Source organism: Dermacentor albipictus, chromosome 2 (genome assembly GCF_038994185.2).
Source record: "Dermacentor albipictus isolate Rhodes 1998 colony chromosome 2, USDA_Dalb.pri_finalv2, whole genome shotgun sequence".
Taxonomy (NCBI): Eukaryota; Metazoa; Arthropoda; class Arachnida; order Ixodida; family Ixodidae; genus Dermacentor; species Dermacentor albipictus.
In genome coordinates this window covers 115,462,031-115,485,113 of record NC_091822.1, presented here as the reverse complement: position 1 = coordinate 115,485,113, position 23,083 = coordinate 115,462,031, and the positions used below count along the sequence as shown (strand labels likewise).

General features: G+C 48.9%; 1 long non-coding RNA gene across 1 annotated transcript; it reads left to right on the top strand.

The window, feature by feature from the left end:
• Nucleotides 1-20,475: 20,475 nt before the first annotated feature.
• On the top strand, nucleotides 20,476-22,169 carry LOC139056057 (uncharacterized). The gene is made up of 3 exons (XR_011512116.1): nucleotides 20,476-20,682; nucleotides 21,508-21,637; nucleotides 21,820-22,169. It is a non-coding gene; the product is annotated as an uncharacterized lncRNA (long non-coding RNA).
• The last annotated feature ends 914 nt before the right edge of the window (nucleotides 22,170-23,083 follow it).

Here is a 23,083-nt window from a genome sequence, read left to right as displayed (position 1 = left end):
CCACGCAAGTAATTCTGAACCGCATCTACTCCTGCCTGTAGCGTTCGCTCGACGTGACCGTCACATCCCCCTCCGGGAACCCAGAGGGTGATGTCATCCGCGTAGAGACTGTGATGTAATCCTTCTATTTCTGTTAATTTCTCGGGTAGACCAAGTAGAACTAAATTAAAGAGTAATGGTGATATGACGGATCCTTGCGGCGTGCCGCACGGACCCGTCTGAAATTCCGGTGATTCCTCGTCACCGACGACGACGCATGCGCGCCTGCCCGTGAGGAAGTCTCTAACGTAATTATACATTCTTTGGCCTAGTCCTAATGTTCTAATTGTTTTTAAGATCGCTTCGTGCGTAACACTGTCAAAGGCCTTTTTAATATCTAAGCCTAGAATTGCCTTTGTGGAGCTGGTAGTGTCGTCTACGATCTGGTGTTTAAGTTGAAGCAATACGTCCTGTGCGGAGAGGTTGCGGCGGAATCCTAGCATGGTGTGCGGGAACGCGTCATGATCTTCGAGAAAGTCGGTCACGCGGGTGAGAACTGCGTGTTCCATGACTTTGCCGACGCAAGACGTAAGCGAAATCGGTCTTAGATTATCGAGCGTAACTTGCTTGCCAGGTTTAGGAATCATGATAACGCGGGCCCGTTTCCACGCTTCGGGAAGGGAACCCTCTCGCCAGCACTCATTGACGTAGGCCGCGAGTCGGGAGATTGACTCGTCGTCTAGGTTTCGGAGAGTCTTGTTGGTAACCCGGTCTGGGCCGGGCGCCGATCGAGTGTTGAGTTCGACCAGGACTAACCGAATTTCCGATTCGCTAAATTCCGCGTCCAGTTTCTTGTTTGTGACGCCGTCGTACTCAGCGTACTGGATGCTTTCGGCTTTCTTAAAGTAACGGTCACGTATGGCGTCAAGGAAGTTATCGCCTTTATAATCTCTTAGGAGTCTACGAGTCTTGTGGCCTTGAGCGGCCCGAGTCTCCTCCGGATCTAATAGGTGTCTAAAAAGGCGCCAAGCGCTCGCCCCGGTCATCTGCCTCTCGAGGCCGTTGCACGTGTCTTCCCATTGTGCCCTGCATACCTGAAGTGCGTGTTCTTCGATGTCTCTGTCTAACTGCGCTATGCGTTTGCGCAACGCCTTATTATGTCTTTGGCATTTCCATCTCTTTAGGAGGGCTCGCTTTGCTTCCCACATGTGTAGGAGCCTGCTGTCAATTATTTCGAGGTTCGCCTCGGGCGGAACCTCGCTCGTTGCTGCACCTACGTCCCTTCTGAGCGTCTCGGTCCACTCGTCTATGTCCGTAATCGGCTTATCGCCTCGCCCCGCTTCTTTTCGTTTCTTGCGGAACGTGTCCCACTTCACGAGCTTGAGCTTACGACCTTTGCCCTCAGGGTAAGTACCACGACCGCTCGGGCCCGTGCCTATCGTTATCTCGATCAGCGCATGGTCGCTTCCCAAATCTTCCTGCGTGTTTTGCCAGTGCGCTGTTGTTACATTTGAAACAAACGCAAGGTCTGGTAACGTATCGGCACTCACGCTGTTCCCTCTGCGTGTAGGATCGGCGGGATTCGCGATCAGTGCAAGCCTTTGGTCTTGCGAGTCTTCCCAAAGGTGTTTGCCCTTGGGTGTTTCTCGGGTGTAGCCCCAGGCTCCGTGGGGCGCGTTAAAGTCGCCCGCAACAAGTAGAGGCTCGCCGCCGGAAGCCGCGCGCGCGGCCCGCAGTAGGTCCCCGAATCTGTGCTGCAGTGTGGGTTTACTATACACGTTAAGGACGAATAGTCCTCGGCCGCTCTTAGGGATTAATTCTACGAACACGTGAGGGATATTTACGCAGGCAAGTTCTCGCTGCGCCACAGTGACATTACGCCGAACGAGCACGGCGGCGACCGGCAACGGGCGTGGCGGGGGAGACGGCCGGCGCGGCACCATCGCCCCCGGCCCAGCGCCGCCCGCCACGCGGGGTGTAGCCCGTTTCCTTCTTTGCCTGCTCTCCGTCGCGGTCGCGTCTATGGCTTTGTAGCCAGCTAGTTTAACCGGATGGTTTGTCTCCTGTAAAAGGATCACGTCTGGTTTTGTCTCGCGGCTGCGTATGAATTGCTGGAGATTCCCCCGCTTCCTCCTGTAGCCCCGGCAGTTCCACTGCCAGATTGTGTATTGTTGTTTCCCAGTGTTAGTGTGCTTCGTTGCGTGTGTAGCCATGGTGATGCCTGTATTTAATTTAACCCGTCACTATCGAGGCGACTTGGTTGCTGCTGCGGTTGCAGCTGCGGTTGCGTCTCTACGTCTGTGAGCGTGTTTTGCTGCTGCTGATTGTGTTGTTGCTGTCTAGCGTATGGCTTGCTCATTGTTCTGATTGGTCTGCCTGCAGCTGGCGACAGCCTCGTTTCTATGTCGTCTATGCGCACCAAGTGCGCGGCGAACATTTGTGTTATTTGGTCAGAGAGCTTAGCTAGCGCGGTATTGAACATTTCGTTCATAAGAGCCGTCTGTGTTGTAAAACGTTCCTCGAGGCTCTTCTCAATATTGTCCACACGTTTCTGTAGTTTCTCATAACGGCCGCATCCCTCCCTGTTTGCTGTCGGGTCTTGCGGGATCTAGTGCGATCCTTTTCGCGGTAACTGGTCGATCATCGCGTTCATCCGCCGTCTCCCTCGAGCTGCCCTCGTTGTCCGTGTCCATCCCGGCCGGCTCAGGCCGTGATGGAGTCGGTGATCGAGGCGCTGAGGTCGGCGGCATCAGCGTTTGACGTTGCGATGGTTGCTGCGGTTGTGGAGCCTCGCCTTTCAATTTGATATTCTCCTCTCTAAGGAGCGCATTTTCGCGTTTAAGCTCTGCAATTATCAATTCTAATGGCTCTAGACGTTGTTTTAGGACTCGCTCTATCGCTCGCTCGAGCTCGTTCCCACCGCCGCCGCCAACAGCGGGCCCGCCAGAGCGGCCCGCCGAAGCGCCTCCGCCGCCGGGAGAAGCGGCGACAGCCGCCCAGCTCACCTGTTGCCCAGTGCTCTTGTGAACTTGCTGCTGCCATGGCTGCTGCTGCTGACTTTGTTGGTTGATGTGGCCCACAGCTGCGGTGCCCAGACCGCCGCCACCGCGCGTCATCGACGTACTTCCCGGCCTCTGTGCTCGGTTGCGAGAGCGGGATCGAGATCGGGATGTTCCCGCACGGCCCTTCCCGCCGCGGCTAGTCGAGCGTCCTCTTCGGTTGTCGGTGACTGAATGGCGGTCTATCTTTGGAAAATTGAGGTAGTAGCTGTCGTTGCCATTACAGTCGCTGCTGCTGTTGTAACCGCTGCCGCACGCTGTGGCTGCTTCTTCCTCTTCTTGTCTTTTTCGCTCTAGTTGGCGACGCTTGACTACGTATGGGGTCTTGTACCTCGCCTTGCACCTGCGGTCTCCCGTGAAGTGTCCCTTGCCGCACAGTCGACACCGCGGCTCGCATTGATGGTCAGGCGACGGATTGTTGCGTCCGCATCCACGGCAAATCTTGTCGTTGGGATTGGGGCACACGTCGGCGCGGTGTCCCAGCCTGCCGCACTCGTAGCACACGTCAATCTGCTTCCTGTAGAGGGAGCATCTGACGAGCATAGGTCCGTAATATACGTATCTCGGTACGTGGAATCCGTCGAACAAAACGATTATGTTGTCGGTGTTGCTCATGCGTTTCGCGTGCAGCACTCCGGGGTTGCGCTGCGTTACTAGATTAGCGATGATGTCTGCCGGGCTCTCGCTCTTGGAAATGTTCCTAATGAGGCCCTTGGAAGTGTTCTCCGGGGCGGCTTGATAGCTATTCGCCTCGAACTCTCGGTCTCCGATGCACAGCTTGCTAATGGCTCCGTAGCGTTTGGCTCTGTCTTCAGACGGCGTGCTGAGCACCACCACGTTCTGTTTAACGTTGAGGCAGATGCTATCTTCGCCGGCCGCTTCTCTGCCTGCACCCGCCGCGTTACGTAGGCAGCAGTAAATGCGATCCGTGCCGTAATCGCGCACGTTGAAGCCGCCTCGAGGGCGTACGACGATTTTGTAATCGTCCGGCGGTAACTCTGGCATTCGGCTTGCCATGGCAACCTGCTGCACTTGACGGGCGTACTTCCTTTTGTACTGCGCTGTGGTGACTCCCGTAGTCGATGTGGCTACCGTCCGTGGCTGCATGTGCACATGCTGGTTATGCGCCGACTCGGTCGCACCGTCGGCCTGTTTCTTCCTCTTGACATCGCACCACCCCGCTCCCTTGCCGAAATCTTCCGGCCTAATATCTGTTCCTTCGACCTGTACAACTTCCATTGAACGTCAGGAAAGGCCTGGCACCTTGCCGTCGGAGTCTGGGAGCTCCAATGAGGTCCGGCGGCACGGTAGGCTTGGCACGCCCCGCCGCCGCGGCGGCCGGGCAATAGTAGCCTACGTGGAGATAGGCTTAGCTCGCCCCGCCTGCGTGGCGGGACAAAAGGCGTTGCTTATCGGCCAGAAGATGGGCCCACCTGGCGAAACTTGGTGTCGGGGGAGTCCTGAAGAGTCCGCCGATCGCTGGTAAGAAGAATTGAATAAGAAGAAGAAAATAAGAAGAAGAAGAAAAATGCAAGCAGAATTTTTTTTTTCGAGGCGGGAGGCGGCATCTTGTATTGACTCTCTATTGAAATTGTGCCTACTCGTCTCACATTGTAATCCACGAAATCATGATATGCTATCGCGCTAAGCATTGGGCCAAGCTGTAATTTGTTAGTCAATGGAATGGATGAAATTATTTTAGTATCCCTGGATGCATCGGTAAATTTCTTCCCGCGTGTACGAAAGAAAAACGGATAGCACTAAAACACTATGCTGTGCACGTCTCGCAATGAAAAGAACGCAGTAATATTTCATTGTGCTCCCACATTCTTCATGATGTGGAGAAATGTCTATAATATTTTACCTAGCTTAGAAAGACTTATAATAAAAAATGCAGACATGATGATTCTCTACATATGCTCTCGCTATCCCAATAACATTTAAAACTGTCAGACAGCAGCAAACCAAACTCTTGAAATAGTCCTGCAACGAAGACGAACATACGGGAAAATGCGGCCTGATATATTTGCGCACAACTTTCTGCGGCATGATTTTGGATAGTGGCGCGAAGTGACACGGACAGAGACTAGAAGCAGACAGGACGAGTGCTAATCTGACAGGACGAGTGCTACAATCCAAGATTATGTTACCGTACCAACTCGCCAAACTTTCTCTCCTTTTGCTTAACTTTATGTGGCAATGAATAGAAAGCTACGGAAGCGAAGCGCGCACAAATGAGAGCGGTTACAGAAAAGTCCCGTGTTTTCATTTACGTCAGTTTAGATTGGGGAAGAGAAAACATAAACACCTTATTAGCAACAGTTAAATAAGATAAAACACACCACTGAATGTAAAAGTTCAATTATTGTAGCGGCTTTTCCCTTCCCCGTCTGGGCAAACACTAAACCATCGCACTTGAAGCTGAGTCATTCAGTGTCTCTTGCGAGCAACTAAATAAGCTGTCAAACGCGGGCGGACTATAGTACTTGGCGCCATAACACATGTGCAGCAGCCACGCACGCATAGTTTTCCCTCCATTGCCACACCAAGTTGTCGGCGAGCATAGTCCGCATCAGTCAACGCGTCTACCGAAGACCCGCGATTTACTGCCATATGAAGAGCGGACACGGAACGCTGAGAAAAGCGGCAATTACTGCTCATAAATGCAATGGAAAACTAGTAAGGTGAAATTATTGCATAAGGAGCGCCTCGAACTTGCCAGCCTTCATGCCACGAGGTAGCTGGCTTATGTAGGTTTTTTGGCCTAAGCTCAGGTGCCATACGTGATGCCTGTGGTTAAATATTTAGATGTTCTACATTCGCACTCTTGCACTTCAGTGGCACTGACTTACTCACGCAAGGCTAGTCATGTGCGCATGCAGAAGTGCACAAGAAAGTGTACAGCGGTATATCCACGTTAGCAGCTTAAGTCGTAAAGCGCAAACGTACCGAGGAAGACGTGTTCTGTGCTCACCGGCGGCAAGTTGCCGTTTTGTACATTTTTATTTTATTTTCTACTTATTGTTTGGATAGTTCAGTGACACGCAACAATTATTTTCCTGCTATGCTTGCTATGGCTCTGATGTCTATCACGTGTCATGATTGTGACTGACAAAATTATGATGGTCCACTTTGAACGCATTGTTCCTCTTGGAAAGAGTTTTAACACGAATAGGAACAGTCAGTACACAGCACGTCGCGCGCCTAGCCCTGCAAGAAATAGTAGGGATGTCCCGCGGGCGAGCTTAAAGATAAAGTGATTGGTGACCGGCCCTACCTGGGCTGTGGCTTGGGCGGGCTCCTTATTGAAGGCGCTGGGCAAGGCCAGGAGCGGACCACTTCAGTTGTGGGCTTAGGTCGGGCTTCTGCATAAATACAACGCATGCGGTACGATTATTTTATTGCAATTGCATCATTCTACCACGTATTATTTATCGCACCACATTGACGATTGCTGCGTGGTCGACGCAGCACATATCCAGGGCGTCTCACATAACTTCAGCCAAGCATCAAATATATGAAAGTACAGCAAGCGACGGAACAAATTATAGTGTTCGCAGACACCAGCGTGCCACTTCTCGGCTACGCTTCTAGATACTGCAGCGTGTCTACAAAGACGCATGAAGGGGAGCATGGTTTCCGCATGACGCGTTCCTAAGCATTCGCGTGCACCATTGCGCCATACATTTAAGAGCCCACTGCAGGCTTCGCGGCACCGGCACTAGATGGCCCTCAGTCTTCTTAGGGAAACACGATAGAGGAATCCAGCTGCAGCACATGCCTCATACATAACTTCTTCCAGCGGTGGCAACGCGTTGTCGCTACATTGTTTTGTTGCTTATCCAATTACCATGGGTAGTCATCAAGCGATAGTTCCTTCGGGGTTGTTTCCCCTTTAAGCTTTCAGAGCACATGTAAACCAAAATGTTATAGCTATACCAGTCTCTTAATTTTGCTGTACGTCATTTTTGTGCATTCTATTCTCCTGCTAGCTTTGTCTCCCATTGCGTTTTTTTTTTGCTGTCCTTTTTGCTTCTCTTCTTTTTACCCCTTGGGCCCCTGAGATGCAATAAGTTAACTGAATAAATCAAAATAAAGGCTTGCCATGGACCCGGCGGACTTGGCGGGGCAGCTTGTCAGTCACGTTGATCATTCCGTACCGAAGTTTTAGAATATGCGAGCTTTAGTATATATATATATATATATATATATATATATATATATATATATATATATATATATATATATATATATATACTCAAGCTCGCATATTCTTAAACTTCGGTACTGAATGATCAACGTGACTGACAAGCTGCCCCGCCAAGTCCGCCGGGTCCATGGCAAGCCTTTATTTTGATTTATTCAGTTAACTTATTGCATCTCAGGGGCCCAAGGGGTAAAAAGAAGAGAAGCAAAAAGGACAGCAAAAAAAAAACGCAATGGGAGACAAAGCTGGCAGGAGAATAGAATGCACAAAAACGACGTACAGCAAAATTAAGAGACTGGTATAGCTATATAACGCCGTCGTGCTGTCACGCTATCGACGATCACGCGTGGCCCATCCGAGAGGAGGTTTAGATGTAGTACATCGGGAGATGAAGGGTTGTGTTGTGGAGCGCGCGTAGCTGCAAGAGCATCTTAAGCCCTCTCAAGCCAAGAGATATACGCAGAGGGTATGAGACATGACCAGCTGTTCTTTCTTCTTGTCCTGCGCTGTTGAACAACCAGCTCAATCGCCCTGATGCTCCGCTCAATCGGCTCTGACGAAACCAGTGCAGTTTTCTCGACGCCACTTCTGGCATGAAGCTTTGTGCGCAGAGACGCTAGCGCTACTGCGCTGAGCCGCTGATTGGCTTTCGCACCCTAAGGCGTGCCGTACTGGTCTGAACGAAGAGACTGTAAACGCGCTCGCGAAAATCGAAGGCTGAGAACAATATGTACGACAGCTCTTGGAGCTTGCTTCAGCAGCTGCTTAACACACATGTTCTTGTTAATTTGAAAAAAAAAATATTTCTTTTTTTTTCTATGTCAGTTCCAGTGTAGTGTTCCACCGAAATAGTCTGTTCCGATTACTGCAAGTGATCATCGTGCGTGATGGGAAGTCACTAGGTCGCTTTCTGTGCGCCAAGGAAGGCCACCGGGATCAATTCCTGTTTAAGAAGAGGATGCATTCTGACGAATATGGTATCTAAAAAAAGCTGATCATCTACCTAGAAAAACCTGCGTTAATAAACTCAAGGCGTCCAGAATGGTCCTGAACACCCCAACTAGGGTGTCTGCCATAGGTCATGAAAAGCTACGGAGCGTGAACACCCTCTACGGTATCTGGTTGATCAATTATAACAGCCACTGCTCATGCAATAGCGTCGCTCTCTTTATGCGTTCAACTAATGCGAATCACAGAGAGAGAGAGATAAAGTGGGAGAGGAAGAAATTCTGGCTTTCTGCGTTTCCGCCATACCTGTTAATGCGTTTGACAAATCGTCCGTCGACAAGCAGGCTATCCTTTACTCACGGAGACTCGCTGTTTCATCGCGCAGGCTGCTGTGTGATTAAAGATGACTCGACGCCACGCACCATTAATGTTGCCGCGTGCTTTCTTTAACCTTTCTTTTGCTTAGTTCTTCGTTACTTCATCCATGTGGAAGTCAATCTGCAGTCATGGCACGCACAGGAGTAGTGCGAAGAACAAAAAACATACTTTGAAACAACCTTCTTGAATTACAATTGCGTGGCGAGCACGCGCACAGCCAGAAGATCGATAATATGCCATTGTTCTTTCCTTTTCTCTAAAAAGTCGCTTGTGGAGAGAAACGCTTTACAGATTGCGACACCGCAAAAATGAAGGTGCGGCTCATACCAGCAATAGATTTCCTTTTGGCATGGGAGAGAGCATACGGGGTTCTGTGGCATGACAAGCGAACCTTTCTCTGCATTCCTCCGCAGCCTCGCTGACCGATGCTGCTCGGTACAGCTCTCTGAACGAAGAGCTCTCGCACAGAACATCTCTCTTGCAACGAATTGGCTTGTACATAGCATCCATACCAGCGCTACATGTGGCGGTAGCTCGCGTTGTTCTCTATAGAATTACACCATTAAACAACACAGTGCCTAGTTATCCTAGCTGAAATATATATACGCCATTAAAGACAATAATTCCTTTAATAAATAAAAGCTTTTAAATGCCTTTTTTATCCTACTCGGTTGATTTTTCGCCGAATAAGTTGGCCGCTCCTGGAGATCGTGCACTAGTAAACTGTGCTGTGGAGGTGGTGTAAAGGGCCAATTCCCGGACGTGTTGTAATCCTCGGTCATGTAGTAAGGTTTACCGCTTCTTGCCCAGTCTTTGGGCAGGCACTCAGTTTGCAATAATAAAGAAAACGCATTCAATATTCAACAACTGCCGCAAATTTTATTTCGAGCTTCACATTTACCTCCGCTTCCCATTGATTGCAACATGTACAGTACGTTCTACTTGCGTATGTTTCTATCCATTCATGTAAGCTAGCCAAAGAAGAAGAAATGATCACATGACAACGAAGAATGGGGCAAGGGCCTTCGATAAGAAATGAACAGTGATGGCTCTCTTATTGGACTGGTCACTAGTTCTTCCTTCAGAAATTTGGCGCAGTCATATAGGAAAGCCTGTTCTACGCGCCTGACCCACTCCAATTTTAGCGCGTATATTAGGATACCATTTTATATCTATCTATCTATCTATCTATCTATCTATCTATCTATCTATCTATCTATCTATCTATCTATCTATCTATCTATCTATCTATCTATCTATCTATCTATCTATCTATCTATCTATCTATCTATCTATCTATCTATCTATCTAATCTATCTATCTATCTATCTATCTATCTATCTATCTATCTATCTATCTATCTATCTATCTATCTATCTATCTATCTATCTATCTATCTATCTATCTATCTATCTATTGCTAAGAGATTTATTAGCAACGGGCGCGAACGGGTAGCTGTCACAAGCGTTCGGCGAAAGACAGCAACCACGAGCTCATGCCGGTAGCGATGGTGCTGTGGCGCAGGCGGCTACTCTTCTTCGTTACAATCGCCCTCCGCAGAAAAAGGCGCCATCCTGGCGGCTCAAGGCGAAGAGACTACTATTGGGTCGTAGTACGGCTTAAGGCGAGAGACGTGGACAAGTTCGCGGCCGCGATGGCGTAGGTCCGTCGATGGCGTGAGGGGCTCTACGATGTAATTGACGGAGGACGTTTGCTCGAGAACGCGGTAGGGTCCTAGGTACTTTGCGACAAGTTTTGAGGAGAGGCCGGGTGTAGTAGCGGGTACCCGAAGCCATACGAGAGAGCCAGGCAAAAAAGTTGGTGCAGAACGGCCGGCAGGTTGACGGGATTGCTGCTGCCACTGGTCCTCGGTGGAAAAAGAGCGGGCAAGCTGGCGGCATTCCTCAGCATGACGAGCAGCTTCAGATAGCGGAGTACTTTCGGACGCGTCAGGTGTATATGACAGAATAGTATCGAGAGTAGTAGAAGGTTCTCGTCCGTATAGGAGAAAGTAAGGGGAAAAGGAAAAACCAGTAGTTGCCTGGGTCGCAGTATTGTACGCATACGTCACGAAAGGGAGAACTTGGTCCCAGTTTGAATGATCAGAGGCGACGTACATGGAGAGCATATCGCCAAGAGTACGGTTGAAGCGCTCGGTCATGCCGTTAGTTTGCGAATGGTACGCTGTACTGGTGCGGTGAACGATTCGGCATTCGTCGAGTAGTGCCTTCAAAGCATCGGAAAGAAAGGCGCGGCCTCTGTCGCTCAGAAGTTCGCGAGGGGCACCGTGGCGAAGAACGAAATGTCGTAATAGGAACGATGCAACGTCGCGGGCGGTGGCAGTCGGCAGAGCAGCTGTTTCAGCATAGCGGGTTAAGTGATCCACTGCAACAATAATCCAGCGGTTGCCTGCTGGTGTGGAGGGTAGCGGTCCGTAGATGTCTATGCCAACACGATCAAAAGGCCGACGAGGGCAGGGAAGGGGTTGTGACGGGTAGACTTGTCCGGGAGGTAATTTTCGGCGTTGGCACGGAGCGCAGGAGCGAATGAACTTTCTGACGTAGTTATACATGCCTCGCCAATAAAATCGGATGCGTGGTCGAGCATAGGTCTTGAAGAGGCCGGCATGTGCGCACTGAGGGTCTGCGTGGAAAGCGTCGCAGATAAGGTCACGGAGATGGCGGGGTATCACGAGAAGCCACTTGCGACCGTCAGAGAGGTAATTACGACGATAAAGAAGGCCGTCGCGAATGCAGAAGTGGGTAGCCTGGCGGCGAAGAGCGCGCGATGGTGATGAGGTGGATGGATCAGAAAGGATGCTGATGAGAGCACTGATCCAGGGATCCTTGCGCTGCTCCGACGGCATGTTGCGCAGTGCATGAGATGGAACTGTGGGCTCAAGGGCGGATAGGCAAGCGCAGTCAGCGGAGACCGGTGAGCGAGAAAGAGCGTCAGCGTCCGTGTGTTTGCGGCCGGAACGGTAGAGGACGCGGATGTCGTACTCCTGTAGCTTAAGGGCCCAGCGAGCAAGTCGGCCAGATGGGTCCTTAAGGGTAGACAGCCAACAAAGGGCGTGATGGTCAGTGATGACATCGAAAGGGTGACCATACAAATAAGGACGGAATTTTCCAAGGGCCCAAATAATGGCTAAACACTCTTTCTCTGTAACAGAGTAATTAGCCTCGGCCTTTGTCAGAGTTCGGCTCGCGTAGGCAACGACATATTCATCAAAGCCCGCTTTTCGTTGTGCGAGTACGGCGCCAAGTCCGATGCCGCTGGCATCGGTGTGGACCTCTGTGGGCGCTGCAGGATCGAAGTGGCGGAGGATAGGTGGCGAGGTTAGCAGGCGGCGTAATTTCGTGAAGGCGTCATCACAGGCGGGCGACCAAGCGGAAAGTTCTTTGTCGCCACTTAGAAGGGCTGTCAGGGGTGCACTTATGGAAGCGAAATTTCGAATGAAACGTCGGAAGTATGAGCATAAACCAAGAAAACTTTGAAGCTCTTTTAACTTCTTTGGTTGCGGAAAGTCGGTGACAGCGCGGAGCTTGGCTGGATCCGGAAGGACGCCGTCTCGTGATACAACATGGCCAAGAATAGGGAGCTTTCGGGCACCAAAACGACATTTTTTTAAGTTAAGTTGAAGTCCCGCGACAGTAAGGCATTTGAGAACTTGCTCGAGACGGCTGAGATGGGTTTGGAAATCAGCGGAAAAGACAACTACGTCATCCAGGTAGCATAAACATGTGTTCCATTTGAGGCCGCGTAAAATATTATCCATCATTCTCTCAAAAGTGGCGGGAGCATTGCACAGGCCGAAAGGCATTACGATGAATTCGTACAATCCGTCAGGTGTCACAAATGCTGTTTTAGGTCGATCAGATGGTGCCAAGGCGACTTGCCAGTATCCGGAACGTAAATCCAGCGAAGAAAAGAATTCAGCTCCCTGCAAACAGTCGAGGGCGTCGTCGATGCGCGGTAACGGGTAAACGTCCTTGAGCGTTATCTTGTTCAGACGTCGGTAGTCGACGCAGAATCGAATAGAGCCATCCTTTTTCTTAACGAGGACGACCGGTGATGCCCAGGGACTGTTGGAAGGCTGCACAACGCCACGCTTGAGCATGTCAGCAACCTGGTGGTCAATGACACGGCGCTGAGAGGCGGAAACTCGGTAAGGGCGCTGCCGTAAAGGTGCGTGACTGCCGGTATCTATTTGGTGAAAAACGGTCGATGTGCGGCCCAAACCGGAAGCATGGCTGTCGAAAGAAGCGCGGAACCTCTGCAGGAGAGCAATAAGCTGGCTTCGTTCTGAAGATGACGTGCCATCGTCGATGGAGCAGTGGAAAGCGTCGAGGAGTGACTGATCAACCGCAGAGTCACAAGTAAGTGCGCCAAGGCCCGCAGAAGTAGAAACGGCAGGAGTGTCAAAGATGCAAAAGGTGTCGACTGGTTGAACAAGGCCTAGGCATTCACCATGAGATAAAGCTAAAGGGCAGGCTGTGGGATTGTCGACGACCATTTTCGTGACGCCATTGCGAAGAGTAAGGAGAGCAAAGGGCAGCGGAGAACATCGGCGGCGAATGAACAGCTCAGAGGGCGTAAAGAAAACAGTGGCATCAGAAATAGCGGCGCACGACACAGGCACAAGCAGGGAAGAGCGTGGAGGGACGGAATTGTCTTCGGAAACAAACAGTTTAACACTGGAAGGGTCGTTGTCGATAGGCTCGACGTCTGGAAGTGCAGAAAGTTCGAGTTCGGCGTGACAACAGTCAATAACGGCGTTATTATTTGCAAGGAAGTCCCAGCCTAATATGATGTCATGGGAACAAGTGGGCAGCACGACGAATTCGACGGTATACAGTAGACCTTGAATGAAGACGCGAGCAGTACAGGCAGCGAGAGGCGTTATATTTTGAGCGTTCGCGGTTCGAAGGGAGAAGTCGGAGAGAGGCGTCAAAACCTTTCGTAGTGTGCGGCAGAGTTCGGCGGAAATTACGGATACGGCGGCTCCTGTATCTACAAGCGCCAGGACGGCGATTCCTTCAACAGAGACTTCGATGACGTTGGCTGGAGAGGGACGAGGACTTGGGCATTGCGACGTGGACGCAGTTCGTGCCTCGGGAACTGCGGCCATCAGTTTTCCTGCTCGGTGGACACGGGACGACGCCGCATCGGAGAAAGCGAGCGACGGCGGGGAGATGGTGAGCGGCGAGTAGAGGCGGTTGGGCGGTCAGGGGAAAAGGAAGAAGTAGGAAGGCTGGAAGGCGACGAGGAAAACGGAGCGGGGAAAGGTGGCGCCCGCAGGATGTTCTGAAGAGGAGGCATGCCACGACGACAATGGCGCGCCACGTGACCAGCACCACCGCAAGCAAAACATATTGGGCGGTCATCGAAGGTGCGCCACTGGTGGGGGTAAGGTCCGAGTCGCGGTTGAGCATTCGGAAAAGGCTGTCGGTCGGGCAGCGGCATAGGAGGAAAATGCCGGCGGTCGTGAAGCGGCATAGATGGCGGTAAAAATGTCGGTGGTCGATGCATAGAGGGCGGCAGGGGCGCTTGTGGACGAGATCGGGAAACTGCTTCAGCGTAAGTGAGAGGAGCCGTGACTGGTGGCTGCTCAACGGCTGGAGGAACGGCTTGAGAGACTTGTTCTTGAATGAAGTCGCGGATCGTAGGATGCAAAGCAGGGGGTGGTTCCTGGACAGAAGATATCAACGATAGCTGGCGGGCGACCTCTGCGCGAACGAATTCCTGGATTTTGATGAAGAGAGTAGCATGGTTGTAGTCGTCGACCCCAAGGCTGGATAGAGAGTCGGCGGGCGGGGTGGGACGTCGGGTGTGAAGCCGTTGCCTGCGCAACTCGTCGTAACTCTGGCACAATTCGATGACTTCAGCGACAGAGTGAGGACTCTTCGATAATAACATTTGAAATGCGTCGTCCTGAATACCCTTCATTATATGTTTGATCTTCTCCTCCTCTGACATTGACGCATTCACCCGTTTGCAAAGGTCGACAATGTCCTCAATGTAGCTCGTGAAGTTTTCTCCGGTCTCTTGGGAACGTGTGCGCAAACGTTGTTCTGCACGAAGCTTTCTTACTGCAGGCCGACCAAAAACTTGGGTAAAGTTGGTCTTGAAGACCAACCACGAAGTGAGGTCGGCTTCATGGTTGAGAAACCATAGTTTCGCAACGTCCGTAAGATAAAAGGCGACGTTTCTCAACTTGGTAACGTCGTCCCACTGGTTATGGGCACTCACTCGCTCATAATACGAGATCCAATCTTCAACGTCTTTGTCATCTGTGCCGGAGAAGATAGGGGGATCTCGCTGACGCAAGGCACCGGCACAAACCAAGGTGGCCGGCGCCGTTGGAGGAGCTGGAGGAGTGCGTGCGTCGTCGGGCATGATGGGGGGTAGAGTGCTACTCCGAAGTTCCAGGGTGGTCGAAACCCAGCACGTCCACCACTTGCTAAGAGATTTAGTAGCAACGGGCGCGAACGGGTAGCTGTCACAAGCGTTCGGCGAAAGACAGCAACCACGAGCTCATGCCGGTAGCGATGGTGCTGTGGCGCAGGCGGCTACTCTTCTTCGTTACAATATATATATATATATCTATGCTTGTATCGCTTTACACGGCTACCTGGGTCACTGGGTACTTCATGGTAGATTGCTGGGCGCATCGGGCTTCTTTGGTGAGGTAACAGGGCTGTAATCCAACCATCGGATCAACTTAGGTCATTGAACATTTGACATTGCGTGCATACGTGTATACCTTCAACGAAGCTTTTTCAAGCCGACTTGGGTCACTGTAGATGCGGGACTGGGTACGCACTACTGTTCGGAGAAACTGTGATGCGGACTTGGAGTACTCAGTATGTGCAATTCAGTCCGTGCTGGTGTCCAACAAACCACTCTGATGCCAACTTGGGTGACTGGGTATGTGTCTTTAGGTGTGTGCCACTCTTTAACGAACGTGTTTGACGGCAACTGAGGCAACTAGGTATGTGCCCCTGAGAATGTGGTGCTCTACGCTGGCGAAAATATTATCCCCGAAATTTTTTCGATGCTGAGCGCAATTGAACCCATGTAACATGGGCTTCTCAAGGACAGAAACCCGACACGTTTGCAGACTACGCCACAAATTATCTGTGTGTGCGACTTTTCACTCAACGTTTTTCAAGCCAAACCTTTACGTAGCTGCGCCATGAATACATTGGGAATGTGCTGCTCTTAAACGAACATCTCGCCAACTTGGATCACTGAGTCTGTGCTACGGAGTTTGCGCCTTGCCAGGGAATAATTCTGAGCGTTGGAAGGCATCGGCGCGCCACTGTGCTCGTTTCAGCAGGGGAAAAATTCCAAAGTTCTATACTTCGGGGGAAATGCTACACTTCATCAGGTCAGGGGAAGAGTGGAATGGTGAAATATGGAGTTTGAGTGGTTTGTGGTTGATAACATCCATACAGATGATAAGTTTAGGGAAGCATAATGGCTAGAGTGAACAACGGTGATCAAAAGTTTTAAACTACACATTGTCCCTGAAAAGACGGGGTCCGTCTTAATGACGGAAGATGGGAAGAAGGTGATAACTTTCAGTCATACAGGCGACAAACGACGGCGGGCCGCAGTTTTTTAAGTGACTACATTTTGCTAACGTCGGGCATTGTGTGTGCATTCCATAATGTGTAGCGACATAGCTTATATTTCTCTCATGTTAAAGAGCCGGATTATGTTCCCCCGGCTCCAGTGTTTCTTCCCACTGTCCACGCCGTTAACGTAATATTCACTGGTCGGTTTCTTAGTTACAATTTCCAGCACCTCCTAGCAGCCACGACGGGCTCTGGAGCACTTTCTTTGAGAACGCGTCATTTTCGCGATAAACGTATCATGCAATGACTTCCACAAGGCATTGTTTACACACACGTAGTCCCATATACTGAGTGAGGCGTTTTCAAGAATGTTTTATTAAAATAACGCTCCGAGATAATGCCATGCAATTGTACGTGGTATAGATCTACTTTAATAATATCGCTAGCTATTATACAGAAAAGAACCAATTATTGTCTTCATTCATAAAAAGGTTGCGGAACTTGGCCATAACGGGTACACGAAGAACTTACGTCCGTTGTATTGCGCACACGTCGCTAAAAAATTTTTACGGCCGTGTATTCACAGTTGGCTGCCGCGTTACACTCTTAATCTGGTTCCATGTAAGTTCCAGTTAAAAGTGTGATCCATATATTTTTATCTGGATCCCTTCTGTTAATAAATGGAACGAGACATATAAGTGGATCTTATGTGGAACGTTCGTTCTGTTTTCTTTATGTTTATCGTTTTATGCGAAGCATATTACGAGAGCTCAACTCAGCTCCTCAGGCGCGGCGCTGTCGTCTTGAAACCACGTGACACCGTGACGTCACGACAGAGGAGAAGTGGCTTTGGCTCAACTCTTGCAAGACGGGCTGGTTGGGAATCGAACCAGGGTCTCCGGAGTGTGGGACGGAGACGCTACCACTGAGCCATGAGTACGATGCTTCAAAGCGGTACAAAAGCGCCTCTAGTGAATACGGTGTTGCCTTAGAAACGAGCTGTTTCTAAGGCGTGCGTCTCTTGCTCAGGCGCACATTTCGTTGCCGCGCCGAACGCTGCTTTGTTCAACGCTCACCGCGTCCAATGCGGGGCGCGTAGTCGCTGCCCTGTAGCCCATTGTCTTACACCCCTTGGCGGGTCGACGGGAACGCTGTCGCGTTCCACTCTTGAAGGCGAAGCAGTAATGCATGAGTTGTTTCTTCGTCTAGCCGAACCAAATATAGCCAAGCAACAGCAGTTCACCAGGCTAAACAGTGGTTCAACAACTAAAATAAAGGCTAGTATGCTTCGCATCCTGGGCTTAACCTTACCTAAGCCACAGCCATTTTTTTATCTGGAACTTCGTAAAGGGGAGGAGGAAATGTTGTATGATCCCGTTACCGTTCCACTTAGGTTCCAGTGAAATTTCTAGACAGTGCGTTTGTCTATTTTTTGCTTGCGTCTTGTTCCACATAACTCGTGCGCTGCAGTGAAGTGTGCAGTGTATCGTGCCTTAACTACATCATTGCACCACATATAAATTTGGCGCTCTTTGGGCGAAGATCTCTTTGACACATACACACATGACATATGAAATTACAGAAACTTAGACTGTGTCTGTGAAGCTATCTTACAGCAGTTGATATTTATAAACTGCTAAGGAGGAGTTTTAGTGTTGCCATTTTACATAAAACAATATCTCTGTTCAACAACGCCATAAAAAGAATAAACGACGCAAGCAAAGGATATATCTTAGTGAAAAGCAGAACTTGCAGGAACTTCTTGTCAGGTTGTCTGCGGCGCTCAAACGGCCTTTGTGTACCTGGTCTTGCTGTCACTAATTTCAGACGCGCAGTACACCAAAGCGTTGGTGTCGTTGCCCACTCCTGTGCATGCCTCAGTTTGCGCTTAGGTTTCAATGACGAATGTTCAACAACTAGCTCGTCTTTCCATTTTACTTCAGTGCGTCTAAAATTAATAACTTGAATTCTAGAAGGTCTGGGGTCTTTCGGTGCACACTCTGATGTTTGGACGAAGCCCATACCTGCCTGGGCTCAAGAATTTCTGGTGGACAGCGCGCTTTTCTAGACACCTCGGTAACGAAACAATTGTTGAGTCTATCGCGTGTTGTGCATTTGAATAACAAGTAGCACCATAGAAACAACTGCTTTGTTTTAACCTTCAGCCATTTGCTCGCTGTGGTCCAGTACGATACACAGTTTTCAACGCTTAAGCAATATGTCAATGACTACAGCCTTCAGTTATAATGAACCCTTGGGTCACGTTGCGGCATATTACGCATACTTATACGTATGAAAGTGTGGTTGTATTTTTCTGCTCGTGGTGGCGCTTTCATTTCCACAAGCAAACAAAAATATCAGTTTGCAGGGAACAGTCGACTCTATACGATTCAGAAGTTGGGAACGAAATTAAACTTTGAGAACTTCAAGTTCTTCATAGTATCTGCACTAAACTCTGCGCATTAATGCTGATATCATATTATTTTTCTAAATTATGCGCTTCAACAAAGGAAAAATTCGCAGTGTAAACATCGATTTCTTCGTGGTAACTGTAGCTCACTGAATGACCCTTCCGTCTCCTGCTGCTCTATTGTTTATTATTTTCCTGCAGAACTGGCGCTTAGGAGGAAAAAAACTGTTTTGAAACGGGCCGCTGCATTACTTTCTAATAAACAGTGCCACACTTTCCCCTGGTTATATGAGAGTAATCTTGTCATGTGTATATCAAAGAGTTTCGCATTATATTATTTTGGTAATGACCAGGCTTGCTGTGGTCATGGAAACGCAGCAAATGAAGCAGACATTTGGTGCTTATTGTTGTAAACAACTCTGAAATGTTGCCTTCAAAAATTACGTAAAGTTATTGCGCGCGCTCAGGGCCAGCAGAGCGAAACAACTTCAGCAGAAATTAACGAATTAACGTGCTAAGCGGTTATATATATATATATATATATATATATATATATATATATATATATATATATATATATATATATATATATATATATATATATGTATGTATATATATATATAGATAGATAGATAGATAGATAGATAATTGCATTTATACGTATTAACCTGTTAATACCTAAACACTGCGCCCTGAGGGCGCGCGGTGCGTTGTCGTTTCCGGACAGCACAGAAAAAATGACTGTGGCTTAGGTAAGGTTAAGCCCAGGATGCGAAGCATACTAGCTTTTATTTTAGTTGTTGAACCACTGTTTAGCCTGGTGAACTGCTGTTTCTTGGCTATATTTGGTTCGGCTAGACGAAGAAACAACTCATGCGTTACTCTGCTTCGTCTTGGACGCCCCGCATTGGACGCGGTGAGCGTCGAGCAACGCAGCGTTCGGCGCGGCAACGAAATGTGCGCCTGAGCAAGCGACGCACGCCTGAGCCTTAGAAACAGCTCGTTTCTAAGGCAACACCGCATTCACTAGAGGCGCTTTTGTACCGCTTTGAAGCTTCGTACTCGTGGCTCAGTGGTAGCGTCTCCGTCTCACACTCCGGAGACCCTGGTTCGATTCCCACCCAGCCCATCTTGCAAGAGTTGAGCCAAAGCCACTTCTCCTCTGTCGTGACGTCATGGTGTCACGTGGTATTCAAGGCGACACCGCCGCGCCTGAGGAGCTGGGTTGAGCTCTCGTAATATGCTTCGCATAAAAAGCACCGACGGCAGCGGAGTTTTCACGCGCGGTTCCGCGGCCTGGCCATGGGCAACATCACCCATCCAATCGGCGGGTATGCCTCCAGATGCGCATGCGCGACGTCTGACGAGCTCTTCTCGCCGGCTTGCCGGCGCGCCGGCGCGGTTTCCGTTGTGACACGTAGTACAGTGGGGCAGCAACTGCTACAACACCAAAGTGTGAAAACGCAATGCGCAAACACTTGTAACGATCGCAGCGCCCCCATCTATCAGCATTTCCTCCGCTAGTTGTAAACGTTCTACCAGGCCCCGTACACTCTCAAGTTCAACTAATGGCCACAGAGGGCGAAAAAATCGACCGCGCGCCGCTGCTAACAAAGCCGACCCAGTAGCATCACCTCGGGATGCGTTCGTTAGTTCCAACATTTCCCGGTAGAGGCGTCGTAATAAGCGCAATTTTATCTTACAAACTTTCTCTTACAATTACCGAAGCATTTTCTTTTACATAAAAACAGGGCAAAATTATCATTGCTAATTAGACATTGTACTCTTTGTTAGTAAGTTTATTGTTTCTTCGCCATTATGAACGCAAATAGCGTTCAGCATCATCGATCTTTCACGTGACCTCTGGCCTGGATTTAAAATTTTTACCGGTATTTCCGAGTGCACGGCGGCACGGATTCATTCGTTCGTACACTCAAGACTGGTTGCTTCTTTGTTTCTAAAACTAGTTTCTTGTGCTTCTATGTAACTTGGGGTGAAGTTACGTGTTTGCAAGCGGACATGTAAGCCCGGCAGTTGGGTTTCGGTCGTGAGCCATTCGGGACAGGTCTGCATCGAAACGGGAGCTGGATTTTGCTGCGGCTGACAACGGCAATAACGGTGAGTCGTTTAACACCGCTGCTTCAATCGTTATATAATATCCGTCTCATTACCTTCCAGGCGGGCACAAGTTAACGAACTAGATCCTGCATTACATATGGGCAGTGAGGATCTCAGTTGCTGTTTCCTAAATAAACCTTTACTTGCGAGGCTGTCGTTTGGTTTACACACACAACCAGGAAAGAAAGAGCGATATCGGAACGCGCGTCTCATTTTTCATGTTATTGTAGCCGTGGTTGTAGGTGACTGAGTAGCCTTATCAATATACATATTAAACTTTTTTTTCGAGTCGGCCGGCAACGTCTTTCGTCCACAAAACCGAATAATCCTTTGGTAAAATGAAGTGAAAGTACAGAATTTAATGTATTAAACAGTTGCAAGCATGATAATTCACCCATATTTCGTACTTGTTGGTTCCAAATGTTCTTGCTGTTCAGATTGGTTTACCGTAGGGCATTTATTTTTGCAGTAGTGAAGCGGTGCATCACGTTCGTGGAGAAAAATAATGCATCAGTTCTAATAGCTTCATGACTTTCATGCATTTGCTTGAGTAACTAGCAGTGTGATCACTTCTAGAGCATAAATGAACCCACAAATGTTCTCATTTGTGATCTTAATAGTACTTGCGCTGTTGACATGCATTGTAGTTAGGCAGACATCAATTTTATGGACAATAGCAATATTTATTTAACATGCTGCTTAAGCACCCTAGAATAGACAGTGTACATTTGCATGTGTTCTGTAGTCGCAAATCATTACAACATATATGTCACACCTTTTTGCATTTCATATTGCAAAACTTTGCTTTTTCAATTTCTGATTCAGTCAAAATTTCTGTTCCAGACATGCAGTAATGAGGACGGCACCAGTATAAAGCAACACACTCCACGCACTAAACAGAAGCTGCTGCCTGCTACGACAAGGTCATTGTGTGGACATTGGCTACTACTACAAGGTAAACAACATATGGTTCAGAAATAAATATGTTTGATCTATGCTGTATTGGCTTGCTGTTTGCAGCAGATATGAATGTTTGTTCATATATATGGTTCAGTATAATTGGTTCGAACATATAAAACCCACATAAATTTGGCTAATCTGTGCTGTATCTCACGTGTCACCGTTTTGCCCCAACAGAGTCTATGCCAAGCACATCTTGGTCATCACAGGAGCTCCTATCTGCACCAACAGGAAGGGGCTGGAGCCGAATTTGCAAGGCTTTTACACCAAGAACAAAGAAGCACATGCACAAGAATATGGATGAGATATCAAGTCTGCAAAGGACTGTGTTAAGACTGCAAAGAGCTTCATCCACCATTCCACCAGCACGGACATTTGGCTGAGTCATCCAAGTAACTCAAAAAGGACTTTCTAGAAATTCTTCGTCTTCAGATGCACCTGCAACATCTGACCAAGCACGGACAACGCTGGCCAAAAGATTGAGTTTCATCAGTTCGTCCTTAATCAGCTTCCAAGCCATGTTAATTCCGTTTGTGCGAAGTGTAACTTTTCTTCTATAAATGCAAGCTTTCTCATTGCCCATTTTTGTTAGAGGTTATTCATCCTCATCCAAATATAAAGGTCAACCTTTATATTTGGATATTTCGCTGATACTTAATACCAGTCACTGTCTAGCAGCCTAACATATCTGTAGCAGTATCTTCTAGTGTATCTTGTCATGCGCAATTACTCTCCTGAAATAGCTGATGCAGCATCGGCATGCGTCTTGCATTAACCTATGCACATGTGGTATGCACCATTTTACTTTTCTTGGTGTTTTTAGCCTTCAATGCTTGCAGAGCAGAGTGGCTTCTCTCTTGAATGCAAGCTTTCTCATTTTCCATATTCCTAGTCTCGTTGATGATTGCTCCTCTTCCTTGATAGCCTGGGTCTTTGTGCAAGCTACAGTGAAGTGATTGATTGCAGAATCTGGTTTTGCTGCCACACTTGGTTGTGGTAACTGTGTTACAGATGTGGGGGCCTGGTCAGTTGCATTGGTAAGCAGTCCCTCGAGGTAAGCATTTGCTCCTGCAGTCCGCAAAGCGACATAGACTCCCAGTATACACACACCGTAACTGGTGCGCCCCGTTCGTTCTGGCCTGCTGCAGCCATGGGCAAATTGTGCTTGTGGCCTACCTCGGCCATGATTTGCTCAAAACGGAGACCAGCATATGTGCTTACATGGTTCGAAGTGTATGAAGTTGATAGCTGTATGGGTGGAAAGGCCCGCAAGAATGGCTGCCGAAGGTGATGCCCACAAAAGCGACTTGTCCACATTGCGACAAAGTGGGACACAAAGTGTGAGCCACACATAGCGGCCCCCGAAAGAAAATAAATGTGCAGGTTGGAAAGGAGTTAACGTTAAAATGCCGGGTAGTCCATGTCGCTGTGTTGGTTGCGG